We start from the raw sequence: 15,818 nt of genomic DNA on the forward strand, positions 1-15,818 counted from the left end.
TGGGACTCCTGATTTCCTGCTGGCATTTAGTGATTCCCATTAATTCTTGCCTCAGCTAAAAAATCTATCCAAGATAAAACAATGAATCCAGTCATCAGAGAAAGATTTTCAGCTGGTTCACAAGATTAACATCTTTCTGTGACACTTCTCCCTTCTGTCCTTCTTCAGAGGTGGAACCTCAAACCATATCCCTATTTCTTACATTACTTGCAATGCTGTATATGAATAGTTGCATGAATAACTGAATGAAATGTCAATTAAGCTGTTAGAAGGTGAAATTAAAGAAGAAACAGAAGCTCAGAAATATATTAAAGTCTGTTTTCCTCTTATACAGCATCCCATGTAGACATGGTGTAGTCACAACAGTCCCAACGTCTGTCATAAGGCAAGGTAGGAGTGTGTAGGTGGGAAGCTCAGTAATTTATGGTCAAATTGGAATAACATTAGGAGAAGATACCTTAGTGAAGATGAGTCTCCAAGGTTTAAGAAAAGGCAAACCAGATACTAAGGCACTGTCAGGATGAAATAATGCAGATCAATATTTAAACAAATTCACATGAAGATGACAGGAGAGGGAAATGCTTCCTCACAATAGAAACAAATTTGGACAATGTGTTCTGTATTCTAATATCCACAAGAAGATAAATTTGAGCCTGTCACGTGAATATTTGCATTCCTCGGGCAATACTAAAACCTGCACAATGCTGATTGATAATGAGGCTATGAGTTAAGTATCTTAAATATATATCATGCTAAGATTAAAAATAAAATAAAATCTCAGGGAACAAGAATTTGACAGACACATTATCACTATACACAGGTAAAAATAGCCCCAGTCACACTACAGTCAATTGGATTAGGAGACAGAGCTCCCATATGACACATTTCTTACTGGGATTAATAAGCAAAGCAGGAGGACTCTTCTAAGAATGATTCTAGGGAATTTAAAAAAAGAAGTCATCACATTCCCCACTGGATAAACAAGAGAAGGGCCAGTATGGGTCAGCTTTATACCTGTAGCCAAACTAACTGAAGATATTCAACAGTTTCTTCGTAAAAAAAAACAGTATCAAGACCACATTCTAACCTCTGGGATTTTCCAGAAAGGCAATATTGTAGGATGATTTTAAGGTTGAGCTTTTCAAATGAGAGCCACTCAAAAGGACAGTTGTGGGTTTGATTTGCAGCTCTACCTCTACTATACGAAATTGAAGAGGCCCTTTGAGACTTTCAGAATTGTAGTTTCTTTGTCTGTCATATGATAGTTTTAACAGCTTTACTGAGATATAATTCACATAACACAAAATTCACCCATTAAAGTGCAAATTTCGCTGGTTTTTAGTATATTCACAGATAGTGTTCAGCCATCATAAAATTCAGTTTTAGAATATTCATACCAACTCAAAAGGAACCCCTATATCATTTAGCTATCCCCCACATATCCCCTATCCCCTCATCCAGCCCTAAACAGCCACTTAACAACTTCTTGTCTCTACAGATTTCCATATTCTGGACTTTCATATGAATGGCATCATTAAAAAAAGAAAAGGCTTCTTTCACTTTAGCAGTAACCCAAATAGAATTGAGGTTTCCTTTTTTATTTTTTAAGAAAAGCCTTCTTTCCCTTTAGCAGTACAGTTTCAAGATTCATTAATGTAGCATATACCAGTAATTCATTGTTTTTATCATCAAATAATATTATATGAATATACCACATTTTGATTATCCATTTATTGGTGGACACTGAGTTGTTCTGTTCTTTTTGGGGAAAGTTTGTGAAGAATTGATATTCATTTTTCAATGTTTGGTAGAATTCAGCACTGGAAGTATCTGGGCTTGAACATTTCATTGTGGGTAGTTGTTTTGTTTCATTTTGATTACTGATTTATTCTCATTACTTGTTTCAGGTATATTTAGATGGTCTATTTCTTCTTATGTCTTTTTTGGTAGTTTTTATATTTCTAGGAGTTTGTTCATTTTAGCTAGGCTATCTAATTTGTTGGGATACAATTGCTCATAACATTTTATTTTAATCCTTTTTATTTTGTAAAGTCATATGCCCGCTTTCATTTCTGATTCTAGTAAATTGAGTATTTACTGTCTTTTCTTAGTGAAACTAGCTAAAGTTTTATCAATTTTGTGAATCTTTTCAAATAATTGAGTTTTTATTTAATTGATTGTTCTCCTATGTTTCTATTCTCTGTTTTATTAATTCCTACTCTAATCTTTATTGTTTCCTTCCTTCTGCTTGCTCTAGGTTCAGTTTATTCTTGTTTTGACAATGTCTTAAGGTAGATAGGTTATTAATTTGAAGTCTTTTTTTTTTCCTTTTTTTAAAAATAAAGGCAAATACAGCTGTAAATTTCCATCTAACCGTTGCTTTAGCTGCATACTACAAATTCCACAGGATATAAACGATTATTTTCTCTTCACCATTTTCACTAAGTAATGGGTCAGTGGAGCTCTTTATGCTGTGATGCCAGAAGTCATTCTCCTTGAAATGCTAAAAATATTAACACCTACTTTAAGGAGTTGATAAAAGAACACAAAAGAGCACTCTAATTCATTAGGAAAAATAGATTCATACTCACAAATATCCCATAACAGAAATATCATGAAGGTAAATAAAATACATAATACACAAATATTTTATAGAGGTACAGTCATTTCAAAATGTTGGTACAAACATGAGGCTTTTGGAAGTGGCATTATGAAGAAACAGGAAGGTTGGAAGATAAGACCAAAGAAGCCCAAGTTATCCCAGAGAACTGCATAGAGGTCCCTGATGCATTCAGTTTCAGATTAGAGGTATGGGTTTCTATTATTGCTTGAATTTTATTATGCACATACACATACAGACATATATACAGTTATGTGTTGCATACTGATGTTTTGGTCAATAATTTACAGTGGTCCTATACCATTATAAATACTTTATTTTCACTGTAACTTATCTACGTTTAAATACACAGATACAGCTGCCTACAGTTCTCAGCACAGTAACATTTGGTTTTTTAACTTAGAGGCAATAGCCTAGGTGTGTACTAAGTACACCACATAAGTTAGTGCAAGTACTTTCTATTATATTGGCACAATGATACAATTGCCTAATAATGCATTTCTCAGAACATATCCCCATTGTTAAGTAATGCATGACTATATATGTGTATGTATGTACATGTATATGTACATGTGCATGTGGGGTAGACACAAATTGCAAAGGGAAAGCAAAAAAATAAAACATCCAATAAATATGTAAAAAGATAACCACACTGCCGAATATTCAATTAAATGCAAAGATGAACAGCAATTACATTGTATTCCAATACCTCTATCCACCACTATTTAACAGGCAAAGAAGCAAAGAATGACAAGCACAGTGTTGGCCAAAGACTGAGAAATCAGGCACTGTTGGGTACATGCTCAAGATCAAACAGCTTGCAATGGGGGGACCAAAATAGAATTCGAGGTCTTTCTGTCTCCACAGCAGGCAGATGTGCTGTCTCCAACACTCATTACTCCCTCCTGGACTTGGAATTTAGACTGTGTTATAATCTAAGCTTAAGTTCTCTCTCTCTCTCTCTCTCTCTCTCTCTCTCTCTCTCTCTCTCCCTCTCTCTCTCTCTCTCTCTCTCCCTCTCTCTCTCTTTCTCTCTCACTCACTCTCCCTCTCTCCATCCCTCCCTCCCTTCCTCTCTTTCCTAATTTCCTTTAAAAAGTAGAATATATAGATAAATATCAAAGCCAGAGAAGCCTGCATAAATAGAGGGCAAGATGACTGACCTAGTGAAGTAAGTCATTCTGCCAACATATACATATTTAGGCTTTATGGGCACAAAGAACTTTCTACCACTCTCAGCTGAAGACCAGGGGGAGGTGGTGCTTATGTAACTAAATAGGATCATAACATAATGTTCTAACATTCACTGAATGTTTATCCCGAGAAATTGGATCATTAACATAACATTGCCATTCTGCGATTTGCCTTTTTCATATTGCATGACATCTTTCGATGTCAGTACATTTAATTCTACCTCCTTTATATTAGTTCAATTAGTATTCCATTGAACACATATATGAATATGAAAATTATACCACGCTGTATATCGCAGTCTGTTAAAAATAATTTTAGTGTATTCTCTCTCACTTTTCTGAGAAACTGGGAAAATTCATATTTGTTACGTGCCATAACTAGACCTTGTCTGTGGCCTAAAAACCAAATAAGAGAAACACACTCGGAGCATATAGGCAATGAGGGATACAACATACATAGAGAGCACTTTCCATCCCATAGAAAACTCGACTTTCACCTGAAGATAAGACTCTGTATGTTTGCACTGTGTGTGTGTGTGTGTGTGTGTGTGTGTGTTTTCTATGGAAGATAATGGAAGGAGCCAAAAAATGGAATATTCTGTTTCCAGTTCAATTACTTTCGAAGTGTAAGAAAACTCATGGGAACAATCTAAAAACATGTTGAAAATGATCAAGCAGGAACTGTCCATCATTATCAATGCCATCAACTAGATATGTTTTGGATTAACATTTATATATATACTTCTAAATATTTGTTCCATTAACACATATAAACCCTTTTAAAAATATTTTTCTTTTAAACTCAACAGCATACTTGAATATTCTTCCATATTCCTGTATGATTATATCTTTTGTGTGTGTGAATCACTTTCAATGAATGTTGTCTGCATATTTTCAATACATAATTACAGTTACTTTTCTGATTACAAAATGACACATAATTAGCATAAAACAGGAAGGAAATCAGTAAAACAAGATAGTTAACACTCTGGTCACTTCGGTCCTCAGTCCTTTGCAAGATATATTTTATAAAGAAATTTGTTTGTCCCTGTGCCAGTTATCTTTTATTGTATATTCTATCTCTATAAGAATACAACTCTGTTATCTTTCTGCCGTATATGTGAATTTTACAGATAGAGATTGAAATTGATATAGATATATCAATATATAGACATACTGATATTGATCTCTAGCATATCACTAATAGTGTATACTGGAGGTCATCTAAATAATTTTTAAACTAACCCCTAATCTTCACAGGTTCTTAATAGAAATTAGTATCAAAAACCAAAAGTTGGCCACCAATTTAAATCTCTCAAGGACTGCAATAAAATTACCATTAGAAGCACAATATTGTAACTTGTGATTTCTCTACAATAATTTCAAAGTCTGATGAGAATCTTCAGGGAAGAAAATTTCCAAATGAGAAAAATCACAATTTTCTAATTCTGCTACCCTTCCCTCTCTTTTTTTTCTTTACCTCCTTTCCCTTTCTGAGCAATTTAGTCCAAATGCTATTGTGACATTAGGTGAGCCAGAGAAAAATGAAGTCATATGTGTTTGTGTGTGTGTGTGTGTGTGTGTGTGAAGGTGGAGGAGTTGGGGGAAAGAAAGGGGGAATTGGCAGTGACCATGATGGCCCAGAGAAGAGTGTTGGAGTTAAACGAGAAGGACATCTGTTAGGTAGTCCTGCACCAAATTTTTTCACAATCAGAGCTCATTTTCCCAAGAATTCCTTAAACAAATAAATCATTTAAGAAATTTAGTCCGCTAGTCACAACACATAAACTTTAATTTCCTGTCCTACTTAAGGATCCTTTTATACATATCCCATGCTAAATTCCTTTGTTCATTTTCAAAATATATATATATATTTACCATATTAAGAATCATTTTATTTTTTACATTATTTTATTTATTTATTCTTTTATTTTTAATTTTTTTATTATACTTGAAGTTCTGAGGTACAAGTGCAGTAGGATTGTCACATAGGTATATACATGTCATTGTGGTTTGCTGCATCCATCCCGCCTTCATCTATATTAGGTATTTCTCCTAAGTTATCCCTCCCCAATCCCCCTACCCCCTGCTAGTCTTCCTCTAGGTCTCTCACCTCCCAATAGGCCCTGGTGTGTGATGTCTTCCTCTCTGTGTCCATGTGTTCTCATCATTCAACACCCACTTACGAGTGAGAACATGTGATGTTTGGTTCAATGTGGCACTGTTTACAATAGCAAAGACTTGGAACCAACTCAAATGCCCATCAATGATAGCCTGAATAAAGAAAATGTGGCACATACATGCCATGGAATACCATGCAGCCATAAAAAAGGATGAGTTCATGTCCTTTGCAGATACATGGATGAAGCTGGAAACCATCATTGAAAATCTATTTTAACATTACATTGGATCTTCTTCCCTACACCTTCCAGATCTTCTTCCCTTCCCCATCCAGATATAATGCAGGTCAGGAGGCCAAACTTTTTTCAAAAATGCTCTTTTGATCCTCCATCCCCTACACCCTACAATAGGTAACAATTTCAAAATCTCATGCGATTGTGATTAATTCAAAGATGATGTTTTGAGATTAAAAAGCTATAGATAAAATATTCTGAGATTACAAACTTCTTGTTTCTCTGGAGATGAAAACTACATTATTATTAACTTCCAGGTGAGGAAAACACATCTTTAATTATATAACAAAATCATAATTAAAAAATGTTTATCTAGCCCAAAATGTAGCATACATGCATTATTTATTTTAGCAGCTTTTTTGAAATAGTATTAGGATACCATAAAATTTACCCATTTAAAGTATATAGTTCAATAGTCTTTAACATATTCAGTTACGTAACCATCAACATAAGCTAATTTTAATTAATCATTCCTAAAATAAAACCTTCTATCCACTGACAGTCACTCCCTATCCCCCAGATCCCCTATAGTAATCTACTTTCTGTCTTCATAGATTTACTTATTCTGTACAATTCATATGAATGGAATCATACAATTTGTGATCTTTCACTCTGCATTATGTTTTCAAGTTTCATCAGTGATGTGGAATGAATCAGTACTTCATTATTTTTATAGTTGAATAATATTTCATTGTGTACACATACTGTATTTTGTTTTTCCTATCTTCAGTTGATGGCCATTTTGGTTGTTTCCACTTTTTGGCTATTATGAATAATGCTGATATGAACATTCACCTACAGATTTTTGGTGAACATACGTTTTCAACATATATTTTCATATGCTTCTCAAGTATATGCCTATAAGTGAAATTAATAGGTTAAATAGTAATTTGTCTCATATTTTAGGGAACTACCCAACAATTTTTCACAGTCTCTGCACTATTTTATATTCCCAACAGCAATGTTGGAAGGTTCTGATAACTACCCATACCTTCCAACACTTGTTACTGGCTATTGTTTGTATTATAGGCAAACTATTTTGTGTAAAGTGGTATTTCACTGTGGTTTTGATTTGCATTTTTCTGCTGACAAATTATGTTGAGCATCTTTTCACATACTTATTGGCCACTTGTATGTCTTCTTCGGAGAAATGTTTTTTAGATTTTTGTCCATTTTTAATTAGGTTAACTTTTTATTATTGAGTTTTAAGTGTTCTTGTATTTCTGTCATGATTTCTACTTTGACTTATTTCAGTCCATGCTCATCAAAGAATGTAACATGCATGACTTCAAGTTTATTAATTTATTGATATTTGTTTTATAGCCTAACATATAATCTGTCCTAGAGAATGTTTCATGTGCACTTGAGAAGAATAAGTATGCTATTTTTATTGGGTAGAGTGTCCCATCTGATAGATCTAGCTGTTTTATAGTGTTTTTCAAGTTGTCCGTGTCTTTTTTAATTTTTAAACTACTTTTAGCAGAATCAGAATCTTCCACATCCTTGATTATCTGCTTAATTGTGCTATCCATTAGTAAAAGCAACATATTATAGTCTCTTAATATTATTTTTGAACTATTTCTCCCTTCAATTTGTCTTAGGTTTGCATTATGTATTTAGGTGCTCTGTTGTTAGGTGCATATGTGTGTACAACTATTGTTTCTTCTTAATGATTAACACTTTTATAATTATAAAATGTCTCTGTTTATTTGTAAACATTTTTTGTAAAGTTTATTTTGCCTGACATGATTATAGCTACTCCAAGCCTGTTATGATTTCTGTTTGCCTGGTGTATCTATTTCTAGTCTGCTACATTCAACCTATTTGTACCTCTACATCTTAATTATGTCTCCCTTAGACAACACATAGGTGTATCTTGCTTTTCTCCAGTATTAGTATTTATTGGATTACTTTTGATTGGATTACTTAGTGAATTGATATTTAATGTTATTATTGGTATGTTTGTATTTGGGTCTGCCATTTGCTTTATGCCTGGGAGACAACCCTGTCTCTATAATAAAAAATCTTATTAGGGTTCCCTTGTACATAATGTCTCATGCTTTTCTCTTTCGCTTAGTGTATTCAAGGTATTTTTTATCATCTTTGGCTTTCAACTTTTTGACTATGATGTGTCTGTGTGTGCATTTCTTCCTAGTTATTCTACTTGGAATGTGTTGAGTTTCTTGATGCATAGATTAGTATTCTGGGGCATTTTTAGACATTATTTCTTACAATGTTTTTTCTGCTAATTATATAACAAAATAGTAATTAAAAAAATTTGTCTAGCCCACAAAGTAGCATAGATTTTTTCTGCAGGATTATTGCATAGGTACACACAAGGCAATGAGGTTTGCTGCCTCCATCCCCCATCACCAATATCTGGTATTTCTCCCTATGTTATCCCTCCTCAACCTCCCTAACCCCGCTGTCCCTCTGCATTCCCCCCAATAGACCCCAGTGTGTGATGCTCCCCTCCATGTGTCCATGTGTTTTCATTGTGCAACACCTGCCTATAAGTGAGAACATGTGGTGTTTGATTTTCTGTTCTTGTGTTGGTTTGCTAAGAATGGTTTCCAGATTCATCCATGTCCCTACAAAGGATGCAAACTCATCATTTTCTATGGCTGCATAGTATTCCATGGTGTATCTGTGCCACATTTTCTTTGTCCAGTCTATCATTGATGGGCATCTGAGTTGGTTCCAGGTCTTTGCTATTGTAAACAGTGCAGCAATGAACATACATGTTCATGTGTCTCCATAATAGAACGATTTACAATCCTTTGGAGGATTCGTTCTTTGTAGATTCTGGATATTAGCCCTTTGTCCAATGGGTAGGGTGCAAAAATTTTTTCCCATTCTTTCAATTACCGGTTCACTCTAATGATTGTTTCTTTTGCTGTACAGAAGCTCTGGAGTTTAATTAGTCCCTGTTTGTCTATTTAGGCTTTTGTTGCCAATGCTTTTAGTGTTTTAGTCATGAAGTCCTTGCCTATGCCTATGTCCTGAATGGTTTTGCCTAAGCTTTCTTCTAGGGTTTTTATAGTGTTAGGTCCTATTATGTTTAAGTTTTTAATCCATCTGGAGTTAATTTTAGTGTAAGGTGTCAGGAAGGGGTCCAGTTTCTGCTTTCAAAACAGAAAAAAGCTCATCCATCACGATCAAGTAGGCTTCATCCTGGGGATGCAAGGCTGGTTCAACATATGCAAGTCTATAAACATAATCCACCACATAAACAGAACCAAAGATAAAAACCACATGATTATCGCAGTAGACGCAGAGAAGACCTTAGACAAAATTCAACAGTGCTTTATTCTAAAAAATCTCAATAAACCAGGTATTGATGGAATGTATCTCAAAATAATAAAAGCTATTTACAACAAACCCACAGTCAATATCATACTGAATGGGCCAAAACTGGAAGCATCCCTTTGAAATCACACTAGACAAGGATGCCCTCTCTCAACACTTCCATTCAATATAGTATTGGAAGCTCTAGCCAGAGCAATCCGGCAAGAAAAAGAAATAAAGGGTATTCAATTAGGAAAGGAGGAAGTCACATTGTCTCTATTTGCAGATGACATGATTATATATTTAGAAGACCCCATCGTCTCAGCCCAAACTCTCCTGAAACTGATAAGGAACTTCAGCAAAGTCTCAGGATACAAAATCAATGTGCAAAAATCACAAGCATTCCTATACACCAATAACAGACTTAAAGAGAGCCAAATCAAAAGCAAATGCCCATTGACAACTGCTACAAAGAGAATAAAATACATAGGAATACAACTAACAAAGGATGTAAAGGACCTCTTAAAGGAGAACTACAAACCACTGCTCAAGGAAATAAGAGAGCACACAAACAGATGGAGAAATATTCCATGCTCATGGTTAGGAAGAATCAATGTTTTGAAACTGGCCATACTACCCAAAGTAATTTATAGATTTAATGCTATCCCCATCAAGCTACCTATGACCCTCTTCACAGAACTGGAAAAAACCACCTTAAACTTCATATGGAACCAAAAGAGAGCCTGCATAGCCAAGTCAATTCTAAGCAAAAAGAACAAAGCTGGAGGCACCAGGCTACCTGATTTCAAACTGTACTACAAGGCTACAGTAATCAAAACAGCATGGTACTGGTACCAAAACAGAGATATAGACCAATGGAACAGAATTCAGTCTTCTTAAATTGAAACTTGTTTTGTGAACTATTATATCATCTATCCTGGAGAATACTTAGGAGAATGTGCGTGTAGAAAACGTATATTCTTCCATTGTTGGGTGGAAATGTCTGTATATGTCTGATGGGTTCATTTGTTTGATACACTTGTTCAATTCTCTTGCTTCTTTACTGATTTTCTGTCTTGATGTTCAAACCATTATTAAAAGTGGGTATTGAAGTATTCTGCTATTATTGTATTGCTTTCAATTTTTCCTTTCAGATCTGTCTATACTTTCTTTGTATTTAGGTACTCTATTTTGGGATACATAGATATTTATAATTGATATATCTTCTCTTGCATTATGTAATAATTAACTTATTTGTCTCTAGAGACCATTTTTGACTCAAAATCAACTTTATCTGATGTAAGTATAGCCACTCCTGCCTTTATAGATCATCATTTGCATGTAATGTTATTCTTTGTGCCTTCATTTTCAGCCTATACATGTCCTTATGTCCTTGAATCTAAAATGAGTTTCTTGTAGATAGCATACATTTGGAGCTTGGTGGTATTTTAAAAACTCCATTCAGCCACTTTGTATTTTTCCCCACTCTGTAACTTTTTTTTTTTTTTTTTAATTTTTTATTTGACCCAGCAATCCCATTACTGGGTATATATCCAAAAGACTATAAATCGTTCTACTATAAGGACACATGTACACGAATGTTCATTGCAGCACTGTTTACAATAGCAAAGACCTGGAATCAACCCAAATACCCATTGATAATAGACTGGATTGGAAAAATGTGGCACATATACACCATGGAATATTATGCACTCTGTAACTTTTTTAATACTCTATATATTTTTGAAGGGGATCTTAGTCTTTTTGAATTTAAAGTAATTATATTTAAGAAAAGATTTAGTATTGCAATTTGGCTACCTGTTTTCTATTTGTCTTGTGGCTCTTGCTCTTTTTCCATTTGCTGTCTTCTTTCGTGTTTCTTATTTTTTTCTTTATGTATTAATAGGTTTGGATTTCTTTCTCTTTTTATTTTGTGTGTAATTTTTATAGGTAGTTTTTTGTTGTTACCAAGGGGCATCCATAACATGTCTTATAATTATAGCAATCTACTTTAAACTGATAGTAATTCAACTTCATTTTCATGAAACAACTTTCCATTTTTACTTCTCCTCTCTTCACTCTATATTTTATTGATATCAAAATTTACATACATTTATATTATGTAATCATATACATAATTTAGTTGTAGTTGTTTGCAATACTTTTGTCTTTTAGCTTTTATAGAATTCCTCCACTGTTGGAGTAATACAACAGTCTGGTTTTGTCTAGTTACTTTCACCAATGAATTTTATGGTATCTTGTGCTCTCATGTTGCTGTTTAGTGTCTTTTGTTTCAGCTTGAAAAACTCCTTTTAACATTATTTTTAAGGTGGGTCTGGGAGTGATAAGTTTTTCTTTGTCTAGGAAAGTATCTACCTTTTTTTTTTTTTTTTTGAGACAGAGTTTCACTCTTGTTGCCAAGGTTGGAGTGCAGTGGTGTGATCTCAGCTCACCACACCCTCTCCCTCTTGGGTTCAAGCAATTCTCCTGCCTCAGCCTTCCAAGTAGCTGGGATTACAGTCACCCACCACCAAGCCCAGCTAATTTTTTGTATTTTTAGTAGACACAGTGTTTCATGATGTTAGTCAGGCTGGTCTCAAACACCTGACCTCAGGTGGTCCACCTGCCTCAGCCTCCTAAAGTGCTAGGATTATAGGTGTGAGCCACTGCACCCAGCCTACCCTTCATATTGGAAGGACAGATTTGCTGAATATAGTATTCTTGTTGACATGGTTTTTTCCTTTTAGCATTTTGGATATATCTACCCACTGTCTGCTACCTTGCAAGTTTCTGCTGAAAAAACTACTGATAGTCTTATGGAGGTTTCCTTGTACATAACAGGCTGCTTTTTCTCCAGCTGCCTTCAAAAATCATCCCTTTGACTTTCATTTTTGACAGTTTGATGGTGTGTCTTGATGTGATTCTCTTTGGATTCATGTTATTTGGTGCCCTTTGAGCTTGTTGGATGTGAATTTCCATTTCCTTCCCAGGTTCGTGATGTTTTCAGCCATTTACTTGAATAAGCTTTCAGTCATTTTTTACCTGAAAGAGGTCTCCTCTCTTCCTTGACCTCTAGAAATGAATATATTTGTCCATTAGACAGTACTCCATAAGTCCCTTAAGCTATCTTCACTCTTTGCTCACTCCTCTTCATTCTTTTATTCTCCTCTGATGAAATGAATTCCAATGGCCTGTTAGAGTTTGTTGATCCTTTCTTCCACTAGATCTACTCTGCTGATGAACCTTTCTACTGGATTTGTATAATTCAGTATTGTATTTGTCAGTATTCTAATTTCTGTTTGGTATTTTTTATGTTTCCTATCTGTTTTTTTTTTTTTAATTCTCACTTTGTTCATGCATTGCTCTCTCCTGAATTCAATGAACATCTTTGTTGTTTTGAATTTTCTATGAAGTAAATCACCTATCTTTATGTGGTTAGAGTGTCTCTGGAGATTCATCTTTCTTTCTTTTGGAGTATAGTTCCCTGTTTCTTCATTTTTCTTGACTTTATGTTGGTTTCTGCACATTAGATAAGAAAATCCCCTCTCTCAGCCTTAAAAGAAGCCTCATGTAGGAGATGGACCTTGACAGTCAGCCTGGCTAGAGATTCAAAGTGTCCTTCAAATCTTTGTGCTTGTCCAAACTGCTGTCTTTGTTCTTAGTGGCCCTCAGGAGATTAGGGTCTTCCAAATGTCAGTCCCTCAAGACAGGCAAGATAGAAGCCAGTGTTTCAAGATGCAGTAGGAAAAGTTGCAGTGTTAGATGTGTGTTCCTTCTCCTTCTATACTCAGGAAAATGTTAGGATCTGCAGTTTACCTCCCTTTTGCTCTGCAGTAAGCTTGAGAAACTATCTGTGGCAAATACCTATATACTCATTCAGTCCACACAGTATCTCAACCTGTTGCTTTATTCTTTGCAGTAAGCTGGAGAGATTATCTGTGACAAATACCTATATACTCACACACTATCTTAACCTGTTACTTTGTTATTTGCTGTTCTTCAGGGCTTAGTGAATGCCAACATCCATCTGCTCTCAGAGACACATCAATTAGCTGTAGGGTTGACTTTATCTCTGGGGTGGTCCAGCAGAGGAGATATGGAAGGTGCCCACACACCCATTTAGGCTCTAAGTGGACTAATTGCCTGCTCTTTCAGCTCCCAGATGCAGGCTAATTAAAGATCAGGCTCACATGAAGCAGCTAGGAAAGTCAGGATATTACATTTGTAGTGAAACCCCTTCCAGGGAGAGACCTGGAGCTGTGTGTTTTTACTTGCTTGGGCTGTGCTGAGCCAGGGGAAATAGCTACTGAAAGTGCTCACATTTAAAAATGTGATGCTCACATTTAAAATTATCTCTCTGTTCTCTGTGGTTCGTGAAGACTCATGAATGCAGAGCCCCCATCAACTCCCAGAGCTAGGTGATTTAGGAGCCTGTCTCTCAGGTAAGAGCTATAAAATTTGGGGTGCTCAAAGTATGGACAAACTTCTTTCAGGAAGCAGTTGAAGACCTGGTTTTATCACTGGAGTGAGCTGGGATGGGGAGAAGGCATGGAAAGTGCCCATGTACCTTTTCAGGCTCCAAGAGGTTTATCTTTTACCAGCCCCAATAGCTCTCAGATGCAGGCTAGTCAGAAGCCTGATCTTCAGGCACCAGCTGGGAAAATGTTTAGACATACTCCCTTCCAGGGATAAACAGAGCTAGGCATTTTTGCCTGCTTGCTCTGCACTTTCATTTGATTCCTTTTCTATGTGTTTCCTTTCTTATTTGCCTGTCATTTGTCTGTCCCTGCCACAGTGTTACCAAGTGCCACTAATCTGTTTTTTTTTTTTTTTGGAAAGAAAACTAGAGAAAGAGAAAGGAGGTGAGAGAACAGGAGTCTTGTCCTATTGCCCAGGCTGGAATGCAATCTACAAATCGGTATTAAAAACCTCTTTTATGCTGATAATTGTGCTTAACAGTGAAGACAGGAAGGAATAAGGGGAGAAAATAACAAACAGCCAATCAATATTTCATTTAAGTCTGTGAAATGCTATGCAAATGCTGAAGAGTGATTTACTTCCAATTATGTGGTCACTTTCAAAATAGGTGTAATGTGATACTGAGAAAAATGTATGTTCTGTAGACCTGGGGTGAAGAATTCTATAAATATTCACTGAGTTTACTTGTTCCAGGTCTGAGTTCTAATCACAGATGTTTATGTTAATTTTCTATCTCGATCTGTTGAATATTAACAATGTGGCATCAAAGTCTCCCCCATTATTGTGTGGGAGTCCAAATCTCTTTATAAGTCATTAAGAACTTGTCTTAAGTATCTGGGTGTTCCTATATTGGGTGCATATATATTTATGATCATTGACTCCTATTGTTGCATTGATCCTTTTACCGTTATGTAATGTCCTTCTTTGTTTCTTTCAATCTTTGTTACTATTAAAGTCTATTTTGTCAGAGACAAAAGTTACAACTCCTGTTTTTTTGTTTTGTTTTGTTTTTGCTCTCCATGTGATTGATAAGTCTTCCACCAACTCCTTGTTTTTAGTCTTTGTGTGTCCTTGCTTATGAGATGGATCTGGATACAGCGTACCGATGGGTTTTGACTTTTTATTCAATTCGCCTGTCTGTGTCTTTGATTGGGGCATTTAATCCATTTAAATTTAGGATTAATATTGATATTTGTGAGTTTAATATTGTCATTTAATGCTCGCTGGCTATTTTGCCCATTAGTTGATATAGATTCTTCATTATGGAGATACTCTTTACCTTTTGGTAAGTTTTTGGAATGACTGATACAGGTTGTTCCTTTCTGTGTATAGTGCTTCTTTCAGAAGCTCTTGTAAAGCAGGCCTGGGGGTGATGAAATCTCTGAGTTCTTGCTTGTTGCCAAAAATTTTATTTTTCCTTCATTTATGAAGCTTAGTTTGGCTGGATATGAGATTCTGGGTTGAAAATTCTTTTCTTTGAGGATATTGAATATTGACTCCCACTCTCTTCTAGTTTGTAGGGCTTCTGCTGAGATATCTGCTGTGAGTCTGATAGGCTTCCCTTTATGGGTAACCTGACCTTTCTCTTTAGCTGCCCTTAGAATTTTCTCCTTTATTTCAACCCTGGTGAATCTAATGATTATGTAACTTGGGGTTGCTCTACTTGAGGAATATCTTTGTGGTGTTCTCTGTATTACCTGGAGTTGAGTATTGTCCTGCATTAGTAGGTTAGGAAAGTTTTCCTGAATAATATCCTGAAGAATATTTTCCAGCTCGGATTCGTTTTCTTCATGATTTGCAGGTACACCTATCAAACATAAATTA

Source organism: Callithrix jacchus, chromosome X (assembly GCF_049354715.1).
Source record: "Callithrix jacchus isolate 240 chromosome X, calJac240_pri, whole genome shotgun sequence".
NCBI classification, from domain to species: domain Eukaryota; kingdom Metazoa; phylum Chordata; class Mammalia; order Primates; family Cebidae; genus Callithrix; species Callithrix jacchus.